This window comes from Diadema antillarum, unplaced genomic scaffold (assembly GCF_040938485.1).
Source record: "Diadema antillarum isolate AM-2024a unplaced genomic scaffold, OU_Dant_1.0 scf00000028, whole genome shotgun sequence".
NCBI lineage: Eukaryota > Metazoa > Echinodermata > Echinoidea > Diadematoida > Diadematidae > Diadema > Diadema antillarum.
In genome coordinates, this window is record NW_027270917.1 from 6,619,181 (window position 1) to 6,631,569 (window position 12,389).

Below are 12,389 nucleotides of genomic sequence, written 5' to 3' on the forward strand. Positions count from 1 at the left end.
GGGAACATGGAAAATCGCAAGACGAATGTCACTTTGTAACGCGAGTGATATTAGGCAAAGTGCGGACCTGGATTCGTCTAAATGGACCAATAATTTTTTTGTGACTGTTAGTGTGTGAATACGTCATGCACGTTTCAGGCACCAGTGTGAAAACTTCTTCAATCGCTAGACGGGGAGAACACTTTCACATGTCTGCCAGACACCAGCAGTACGGTCGTCTGGTAGTCCTTCCTGGCTTCATAGTTCAGGTTCTTCAAAAGTACTTTACGATTAGCTTCACAGTTTTGACTCACTCCAACATGTCAGTGCAATGTAGAAGCAGACACAGGACTCTCTGCAACTCCATTGTATAACCATAATCCGACAAAATAACTCTTGTATTACAAGCACTGCCCTCAGCTGCTATCGAGAGAAGTGTGCATAAATCATGTGATGCCACAGATCAGTTGACTCTCTCAGTATTGCTTGGCCCACTAAATATTGTCAAATCATGTAAAATTGTGATTAACGCTCACTCCACATGGCACGAGTTGAAAGTTTATTCGCCAGATGTCCACCCATATTTTTATGATGATACGAGAATATGCATTGATGCCTAACCATTGCAATAAGTCCAATCACATACACAGGTATCTGCACGCAAATGAAATGCATGAACTCTTCCTAGCATGAACGTATAGGTATGAGTTATCAAATATTTGACTTCTTAAGTTAGACTTTGTAGCAACACTGATATCTGGTTTCTGTTGCTATTCTTAGTCCAATTAAGTGAATATTTGTATTGTACTTGTCTCAGCAGAACAAATGAAATTTTATAACACTCTTCTGAACGTCCAAAATGTGATATCATTGTATGGTAAATCTCATGTTTTTGTTTTTTTTCTTCCGCTTTTCCAATCTTGAGTCTACCATGTAAGTGATCTCACTCGAATGATCACCGAATAATCTGTCTTTCATGATTTTCGTTTTCGCAAACTTGACAAACTCTGTTTACAGGGCCCCCATATAGCAAAGAGGGACCATTTGGGGGAATTCACCAGCACAGCGAGATGAGGTAGGTCTCGCGAAAATGTTTTGAGGGATTGCATCGTCATCATGGCAGCCAAGTCGCAATAATAGTGTACGTCTCGATAAGGAAGAAGCACTTTGGCCACTTTGGTGGAGGTGGATACACTCTCAGCTTTCCTCAGCAGTAAGGAGCTCAAGGTTTACCGGTAGTAGCAACACGCTCACACAACCTTCAATCATGTCGCCCCATATTCTTTATATGTGCTATTCAGAAAATTATGTGGGACAGCTAGTTATACACTCAGGTGTGATCACGGAGAGAGTTTGTAGAATTCATACAACTCGCATTATTGGCGACACATCTCGAATTGGAGATGGGGCTACAGTTACCCATTTCCTTCAAATAGCTTCAAAATGAAGGCTGTGTCTAAACATCGATGGAACACGAAGCCCATTACAAGCAGCTGGAAATGTTTGCAATGAAAACTTTAGTCCCACTGACATAGCAACCTTGGCCTGTAGGTGAGAAGTTGGATGCAAGTTGAATCGTATACCACTCGTCTGTCCAGTGTGGAACGAATGGAGGAATAAACGAAGGAGACTGTACAGCAACGTGATGTGCAGAAATCGGAGGAAGAGTGGAAGCAACCTCTGCACGTTACCAAAAGACTTTATTTTGAGCGTTAATCTACCATGCGTTGTCATCCATCACTCTGCTCTGAGAAATGGTCATCATTATCACAAAAGTTTATCATCGATCTTGGTAATTAGTGTGAGTGGCGTAGTAATCGCAATCAGGCCACAGGCAGAATCTTATTTCGCTAATTACACTAGTCCTTTGCGTGCATGATGACGTTTTGTTCACGTCCAAGGCATAAAGCGAGTGAGTCTTTGTAACTACTAAACTTCCTCGATGACAAGAAAATTTTCTTCCTCGTCCAACTGTTCAATGGTCACCTTCATTGCCAAGATGCAATATGAGAGACATTTTACACTGGCTCTTCATCACACTTTGGGACTTCATGCGGATATTTGTTAAGCTGTTGTGTTGATGTATAACAACCAGATGCTTGATCCCGTTGTCAAGGTGACTGCCAGTGATATGTGCAAAGTAGTGAAAGCAGTCCGGTAATAAGAGAGTCAGATCTCTTTGCACATTTCTGGACCAAATTGTGGCGAGCGTGCATTTCTTTCTTCGTCCAAAATGTTGACGACACAAGCACACGCTGGCAAACGTAGACCAGGTGCTTTGTCGTGGGCAGTCTTGTGCCGGTGTTTGCAGGCTGTTCCTGTTTCATCGATCGGGGGAAGTACTTTCTTCCAATGGCTCGGCATGTTTTCGCTGCAGTTGTCAAGTGGAAACAGGTGTTATGGGGTCTCCACTCTCACTTGACAAAGGTCAACAATATCATGTCACTGTAAACATTGACACTCTTGCATGATTAATACTGTTCACACTGGACCAGTTGCGGTAAACGTAGCTTGTTGATAGTTATAAGGATGAGAGTATTTTTGTACGTAATTTATCATCTCCGAAGATATTTGTGTGTTATTTTTGCAATGAGTCGGAGAAGTGCAAAATCCCCCCCCCCAAAAAAAAAAAGGTCCAGGATGCGGCAAATTGTTTCACGTTTACACTGACATGAGGTAATATTTAGGACCCAGCTTCACGATAATAACAGCAGGGATGAAACATGTTAATAAGAACATACCCACGTGTAGTGTTTTGTAATGACATTAGTGCTACATGTATAACCGATGCAAATCGTGACCTAGAGTGAATGTATCTGTATCAAGTTTTGCGACATAAAGGGTTACTCCCATTCCTTTCAGAATTCCTGCTCAAAATATATATTTTCCTTCATTCATGTACATTACCTATGTATACCACTAGTACATTTGCAAGACCTATCTTCGCGTAATTAAATGCAATGTGTACTCCAAGACAGTGGGGGACCAAGGATGTGTACCGTATGTAAAGCCTGATAGTTTTGTATGCAAGATCATGATATCATATTTATATGTGTAAACCTGTGCAGATGTGTGATGTGTATTAACTACGAGCATTCATGTCGAGATGAAGATTTGTCGCGCGGGTTTCCCGCCGTCGAATCGACGCGAGGAAGAGTTGCGAGTTTGCGACACGATGGGCAGTATTAGCGACGATTCTTGCAGGCTCTCCGCCAAGGCTGTTTACATGTATGGGGGGAAAACAGCCAATCAGCAGGCATACATTAGTGACGTTTGACAGCTCACGCAGTCATGATTGATTGTCCGTTGGCAGATTGGAGAATAACTCTCGTGAATTTATTATCTTATTTCCTTATTCATTGACATTCCTGTAAAATTACAGCACACTGTTTTCTTTTTTACTCAGTATGTTTTAGCGAGGTTTCTTTTTTCTTTTTTTTTTGTCTGAAGAAAAAACTGTCGCAAGATAAGAACATAAATAAAGCTGCATCCGATTACGACTGTCCTTAATACACGGGAAGATTGAATATATCATGCCTCGTGGTGATTTCTTTTTTTCTTTGCTGCTCCTTGAAGTCTTTTTATAATCACTATACATCAATCAAACATAGCTACTTCTCTCGTCTCTCTCTCTCTCTCTTATACTCACAAAATATTGAGGAAGACTTTTCTATTGCAGAGAGAATGAGGATTGAGATATGATTCGCTTTGATAGGATGAAGGATCATGCTTCATAAAATGGTGTAATTGTTTGGAAGTTTTCCTAGCGCCGGCAATATGTACTTAAAAACTTTTTGTGTTGGCAAAATACCAAAGCAAAGAAATTACAATACCTACCTGTGAAAGACATTCATAAAGACTTTGTTTGCATTTGAGTAGAGCCATGGTGGTTGTTAAACTGTAATTAAACACTGACATATCAACTGTACTTGTAGCGTCCTCGCCAGTAAGGTAGAATTATTTTCCAGAAGTAGATTTCTGACGTAGGTATTGTTGTGAAATATTCCACCGTAGAAAGGAAACCGTCTAATGCACTGTTCGCTCTTTCTTTTTCTTTTTCTTTTTATATTAATTTTTAACGTTTTGTGAGGACCGTCAGGGATTACTACGGATGGGGGGATTTGCCTTTTAAACTTTAACCTTTGACCTCTGTGACATCTTTTTTGAGAAATGCCGCGCCTGGACTGGGGCTGAGTTGAGACTCACTGTTTGGGTCCAGCTAGCTCACCACTTAACCTGGATTTCTTCAGTGTAGTTTAAAGTGACCAGCCGTTTTGTGGATTATTTGGTTTGATGTCAGTGCCTTACTTAACTTTAATGAGTTCAAGCTGGATGAGTAGTTCAGTCAGACACGGTACCATTTGGGTTACTTTCATTTTGTTAAAGATTTGCGAGTATCCCAAATTGGTGGAAATCATGCATTTTTTAATACAAGAAGGTGTCAGTATGACAAGTATTGTGTACAGATGGGCAGTACAAAGTGGTAAAGTTTAAGAGCCGAATGAATTGATAAAACTCTGCACTATGGCAGGCTCGCAATAGTGGACGACCCAAGTGTCTGCTTTATGTGGAAGCGTTAATTCGGCGAGGAGGGGTATTTAGTTGTCCTTATGCTAGAGTGATTTACATTCGCAGCAAGAGCTTTCGGACCAAAGGAACACAAGTCATACAAGAATGTGATGTAGTATGTACATACACCATACGCAGTTCATGTACCACAGTGTTGAAAAAAACACATCGTATTAAAGAGTGTTGAGCGAAGTCAGTTCTTTAGTAATAACTGACAGAAATGCTATATAACTTGGGGAAAAACTCATATTCCTCAATATGAAGCATTTAAGAAAAGACAATGTTTAAGCACATTGAGTGTCTTAATAATGATCACACTTTAGTAGGGGATAGATCACAGAGTCCCAGCCCTCATTGATATAATGTCAGGAAAATTCTCAGAATGTGAAAATAATTACAATATTTGCTGTTGACACAGTTCTACTTACTGTGAAATTTTCCTGATGAAAGTAGCTATTGCATATCCAGGTGACCATCAAAAGATATTACAAGGATTGAAAAAAAGAAAATTCATAGTGCTTCTCAAAGACTAGAACTGTTTGGTCTGAAAAACCTGAAAATTAGAAGGGTTCATGGCGACAAGTCATCAGGGCGTGAATTCATGAAGTGACCAAGGTGTTGTTTTGTTCAAGTTCTGCTGGCACTGTTGCATTAATTCCCTTGGCATACGTTTCAGTGGATGCTATATTTCTCTCTCTCTTTTCTAGTTGGCATACGCAGCACAGAATACTTTTCCATTACAGTTCAGCTTTTTGTTGTTGTTGTTGCTCTGTTGCTCCTTATCCTTATGTTCACTTCAAGGTATATGGTCTATAACTCGTGTTTGATTGCATTAAAAATGCATGCGTACAGAATGATGGAGATGCGTGCAAGAAGTTCTAGAACTCACAAAGTATATTATAGAATGTCACAATCTTGCCAATATAGTCAAAACTCCATGAAGTCGGAACAGATTCGGCATGCATCAACAGAGGAGCCACATTTACCCTAGTTTTCAGATGATGTATATCCAGTGCAAATATATTCTGTGTGAGGTGTGCACTATAAACCTGTGTTTAAAACACCACACGTTGTGAAACTTCCTCTTGAAATAAAGAAAGGCTAAATTTCTAATACAGAGGCATTTGACAGAGTGCTACATCCTTGAAAACAAACCTTTTATACTAAAAGTGATAACAGAATTTTAGTGGTTTTGTTGGTATTTTGACCTCCACCAGCACACATAATTGACTAGGTGACTTTTAAAGGGGAGTTATCTTCATGTTGTTGGGCTGTCTTTTTATTTGATTAAAATGAGTGGATTATCTTGAGTTACACAAATCTTTTCTTCGTTGTCTGTGAGCAGAAATTGTATATCAACTCTCACATCAATTCTTGATTTTTTTTTTTAATTTATTTATTTTTTTTTGGTGGTGGTCATAGAACATACTAGTATCTATATCAGGTGGCCCTTTCTTGAATTTATCGCAGGGCTTGACACTCACTTTTTTCTCCGATGGCACGTTTGGGTCACTAGACTCTGTATATCTGAAATCTTGGTGGCCTAGAATGAAAGCAAGCGAAAAAAATGTAACAAGTGTGACGGTCCATTTTGAATCTTAGTTGCCCAATCGGGCCACCAACAGATAACTGTTTTCAGAATGTGGTGGCCTGACATCCATTTTTAAGTGACCCTGGGCCACCAGGCCACTGCTAATGTCGAACCCTGTTTATCGGATGTGTTTTGAAAAGTGACTGTTTTAGGACACATGTAATGCAAAAGCAGAAGATGAAAGTTGGGCATTAGTTAGCATAGCGGCAGGCTAGCCATGGATATGGTACTTCATATTATTATTATTATTATTATTATCAGTGATTTCTTTACTGACCTGGTTAAGTTGGCAGAGAAATTGTCACAACAGTGGATTTGCTACTACGTTTGATTTTCTTTTCCAAGAACAAGAGTGAGCATGAATTCAGGTGCATGTACAAAAAAAGTATAATAATACCGGTTCTGTAGAGGGAAACCCTGTTAAAATGAGATCGCTGGTACAGCTGATTTTTACCTCTTTATAAATGGTACCTTGTTGTAAAGGTACTTAAACAGCAACCAGCTGAATACGGTAATTGAAAATCAGGACCGCCAAATTCACCTCGATAAAAGCGGAGCAGAATTGTAAGTGAGCTCGATAAAACTGGGTTTCCCTGGACAAAATGTATTTTCAACCCATGGTTGTGCAAGGGTCTGATTAGATTTGAAAAATATTGCCGTGCCTCCAGGAGTGAAGATGGACCATTGTGACAGTGCAATGCGCTGTACTGTATAACAAATTTGTTCAAAGCTATTTTTTTATTTGGTGATCACTTGAATTACTAGTAGATTTTGTATTTTTGTTATGAAAGTGCTTTAGTACAAAGCCTTGATATTTTATATCAGCTCTAGAATCTGCCTCTATCTTTTTCTACATTTTTTTGCAAATACAGCGATACTTTAATTTGATATGAATTACTTTGCTTGTTTTTTTTTTTTGTTGTTGTACATGTGATTATTACCATATAGAGCTCTGCTTTGAATTTCTTTTATTTTGTATACTTAAAGAAATTGTGTAAATGTATACCTTGATTCAAAACTCTAGCCAGTTCATGATAGCACATATGATATGCAGTATATTTCTGGACGGCATGACAATGCCTCTAGCTCTCATCATGGACGAAATTTGCCGAGGAATCCACAAATATGTGCCGACAATTTCACTTCAGCACATGTTCAGCAAAAGAAAACAGACAAATCTGTAAAATTTCGAATCAGGTTTAAGATGTCCTCAGTTTTATGATATCACAAGAAGATGATGGCCTCCAAGTTTGTGCTGAAGCTTGTGAACTCAAGTAAACAAGATATTTTTGTGAATTATCTTGTTTGCGGAATGAGATACAGTGGAACCTTGTGATACAGAGGTTGGATGTAACAAAGCCCTCTTGTAACAAGGTGGCTTTCGCAGGTCCAAACTCTTTATATTGCTTTATTTTTGTACCCTGTTAGAGTGAGAAACCTGTTGATTTCAATCAGTGAGACAGATCCGGATTTATTTCTCAGTTTATGTAGACTACGGTAGTCGGGATTTGTGTGGGTGCCTTACTTTAGTTTTTATTGGTATTGTGTATCCCGTTTATATGTATCTGTGTACCACCTGACGCATTTCCAATAGGCTGTCATTATCAGTCAGAAATGTGTAGTAAATGCAAGTGACCATCCTTTGTTATCAATCTTGTGTAAGATTTTGAAGATGGAGAAATTCAAAGACTTTTGAAGTTGTGTGCTCCTCTTTTTTCTGTTCTTGTTACAATGTTTCTGTCTTCTGTGCTTGAAATTGTACAACTCAACCAAAGTCATGTTCTTTATTCTTTATTTTTTAATAACAAAAACTTACTAGAGGAGAAAAAGGGTTAAAAAAACAACAACAAACAAACAAGAATTTGTAGTGCAAAGACTAGAGAAATATATTCGATTTTCATACGCGTCGTATTTGTGATAGTGGTGGCATTATTTACTCAGTGCTTGGATCAAAGTTTGTGTATTATCGTTTCATCTGATTTTCTTGAAATAATCATAATTTTTACTGGAGAAAAGTGATTAGTGTGGCAGACAGAGATGACACTATAAGCCCTGGCGGGTAGAATGTGTGTAGGGCGAGGCTTCGGAATCGGCTTCAAAAAAGCCATGCGAGAGGCGATTCAACTTGGATAATCGGACTCGAGCTGTGCATTTTCGCAGTCTAGAGGGTGACTCGACTGTCGTACAGTGGAATTACCTTCCTTTATAAATCTTTCCTCTGTATCTTGTCTTCTAATGACTTCCTTTTTTTAGTCACATGGATGGTGTCATATCAAGTGTTGCTTTGTATTTAGGGAAGAAAAAAAAAACAAACATATCATACACGTGTATAATCCAAAGATACTTAAATTTCTTTTCATCATTTTTTCTTGTTGGCATTTGCCAAATGAAGTGCGTTGAATGGACATAAACAAAATTATGGAACGATGAAGAATGACTAGTAGCTTTATTCATTCTCATAGTTTTCTCATCTTATTCTGTGTGACAGTAAACATTCTTGTAAAGAGTTATGTTGCTGTATTTACTCAACATATGACAAGTGATACCATGTAAACGTGATTGTGGGAAATGAAACGTATGAGAAATAAAAATGATCTTGCGCTACAGCAGTCAAAACGTTGTGTGTAGTGATTTTTTTTCTTCAGTGTGTCACTTGAAACATCACAAACAAATCCAAGGTACATGTATGTAGTTTTTGTGCACATCATTTAAACTACAGTCAACCTCACCATAGTCAAATCTATTGGGACTGACAAAAACACTTTTGACGTGTGCAAAATTCGACATCTGCAGATGTTGATTTTTAACTTAAATTTCCTGACGAATTTTTATTATGCAATGTCTTTTCTTTTTTCCAAACCCCGCTGCACCGCCCACACGTAGCTCGCCTCTACCCTGGTGGTACATGTAATTTATGTTCTGCTCTGCTGGACATCAAGCATAGAGGAGAAATTAGTATTTTTTTCTTCATCTATTTATGAAAGAATGTAAGAATGCTTTACTTCCATATTTGAAGGGAGTACAGGGAAAATAACATGTATTCAAAAAATCTGCATTTGAAATTATCTTTGACATAGCCGATATTCAAATTGTAAATTTTGACTTACTGTAAAAGTGTAAACTTTCGCAGTGTTGACATTTTTGCACGTTTTGCTCCAACCAGAAACTTGGCACGAAAAATTAAAGCATGTGAATATTTTTGCATGCCAAATGTTTCTGTAGTTGACGGCTTGATTCTGTGGAATTAAAAACATGTGAAATTCATCTTGCCCAGCCATGCATGAAAAATTACTCTCACAAAAATATCCACTTTTACAATAGCTTAAGATTATTTGAAGAAATATGAAAGTACATGTACAGAGCAAATTGGGACTTTTCTGGAACTGCGACTTGGCCGAGTTTTTGACTTGGGCAAAGGTTGACTTAGGCAAGGTTGACTGTACCTCTTTTCTATCATTTCCTTGAAAATAAAGATTTTCTTCCAGTACTGTTCAGTACCAGTCCTTCATTGTTCAATTCTTCCTATCGCATATAGCTCTCTGAATCTGAACGTGTGTGGCGCTCTTAATTTTTTTACCTTTAATTCTTGGGATATAAACTTCCCGTTATGAACGCATGATGTGTAAATGTACGCTTTCATGTACATTGAACACCAAAGTACACTTGTACTAGTATTCACAGATCATAATCAAATTCTGTCATATAATCTGTCGAGTTTTTTTCTAATCTGTAACTTTACATTTGATGAATGGGATTCTTCTGTGAAGCAGCCCAATGCTGGGCCGATGATGCAAAACAATGAATTTATGGAAAATATCCATAGATGAAAGACGTGAGGTGGGTAAACCGCAAAACCGGAAGTGTACGTCCCAAGAGCGATCGATCAGATATCGGTATCGCAAGGTGATTATCGCTTGATATCAGCTAAATGCGACAGGGAGAATTGTATACTTATAAGATTTTGTCTACTGTGATGGTCTCTGGTCGTCAGTTTTTATGTCCTCTCAGTAAATTGAAAAAGAAAAAAAGATGTACACCATATAGAGAAACATAGGGGTCTTTATCTTCATTATGGAAAATGTTAGATGTCTTTCAGTGTTCCGCTTCATTTTCTGCTTGTTTTCCAGTGAGATTGAGTACAGACTGAACTGACTCTGTAAATGTTTTGGGTTTTTTTACCATGGGAATTATACCATCTACAGTCAGACTGATTCAATGCACAGACCAAAGGACACTATCTGCATGTAGTGTATAGAACAAATTTATTTTCTTACGGAACAATATCAATAATTTCCAAAACGTCTGCTGATACAAAAACTTGCAGCTATGATCAAGTGTGAACAACTTTTCCATCATTATCCAACAAACACATAAAAATACCAGTAACGCAAAGTCAAGAACAAATGCACGCACCTTTACTAATATCTTGGCAAGATAATTTGCAAGGCACAGAAAGATTTACAGTATCAGATACTACCCGAGGGAAAGGAGATGGTAGCAGTACATCTCCCCCCTGAGTACAAGGTATTGTTCTCTCTTCAGAACAAGGTTAAATATGTGACTGCCCAGCTCAAAACCTACAAAAAAAGAAGCAGGTTAAGATTCTCTAGAATGGACCAAAACATGTCCTTTGGGTTGACAGCTGAAATGTATAGTCTTACCTGATAGATTAATCTTTTTTTCTACCAGCTATCAAACTTTGGCAGCTTAAAACAAAGCTGAAATAGAGAAAACAGCATATTTTTTTTTTTCTGGACCACTTTCTTTTTCATTGATATTTTTGCGCACCATGCCAGAGTGACCCCAAACTTTAAATCCTCTTTTCTCCCTTTTCTATGAAACTGAACTTTATCAATCTGTTTGTGAATGGGTTATAATGGTACAATTTTAACGGGTTTTGTATGATTGTAAAGTGTAGAGCTTACTTGTTTTTAAACTACATGTATCTAGAAAAACAGAAATTCATTTCAGCCTACTTTTTGTAGGTTCTGAGCTGGGCGGTCACATATGGTGTTCTGGAGGCCATTGAAAGACAACTGTCTCACTACAGAAACAATGAATGATTTTTCTTCTTTGATTTGAATAGATTCTTTTTAACACATGATAAACTCAATCCTCTCCACAATCTGTCTTCATAACTTACGTACTCTTTTGGCACAAGGAATGCCGAGGTGTACCTCAACGATCCCTGTGAAAAGTTTATATTGAAACAACTACACTGCATTTGTATTCAGTGTGGTTGGGGATAAAATAGATACATATCATAAGAGGGCTACCCAAGGGTCATACTATCTTCATAGTGGCAGGGTATTCATCATATTATTGCCACTGTTAACAGATTCACTGAATGAGGACAGTATTACTACAAGGCCTCTGGAGATTGTGAAAGTTGGCAAGACGATTGTATTTGAGCCATGAGTTGTCAGCTATAACGTCTTGAGTACTCTGAGTTGACTTGGCTCTAATGACAGAGTTGATGATAAATGGGTCACAGGAACAAGTCAGTGACAGCTTGCACGAGAGGGGGAAAGTTGCAGCAGATTGAAAGTCAGAAAGTCATTTGATTGGACAGCCAGTAGTAAGTTTTAAAAACAAACAAACAAACACACTTTAATACTGTCGTGGTCTCATAATCATTGCATTGTTTGCAGGAATATAGTCTTGGGTTTGAATGCAAGAATACTACAATTATTGTGGTTGCTAAATTCACCTACTTGGTCTTATATTCATAACATTGCTTGCAGGTAAATGTCTCGGGGTTTGAATGCAAGAATAACACAATTACAGTTGCTAAAATTTATCTACCTGGTCTTGGTCTCAGAATCATAACATTGCTTGCAGGTATATCATCTCAGGTCTGAATGCAAGAATACTACAATTATGGTTGCAACTGACTTACAGCACAAATGTGTGTCGTAAGAGGATGTGTGAGAATATATCATTCCTGATATTCTTATGAAGAGCTTTCCTTGCGTAGCAGAGTCATCCAAAAACAAAAAACAAACAAACAAACAAACAAAAAACCTGTTGGACCTAGTGCTCACAGGAACAGGCTTTTTTTTTTTCATATTACGGATACAAAGCAACGCACAAGTACTGTACTTAACATATTTTTGTTTTCCACAAGTATACACTTTCCTGTCAGATGACGTGCTACGTCAGGATACAAGTCAGGTACGCATCTAGGCAGTAGTAGGCAAGAAGTCCAGAAAAAAAAAAAAAAACCATTTACCTGAGCGGCTAATGTTTA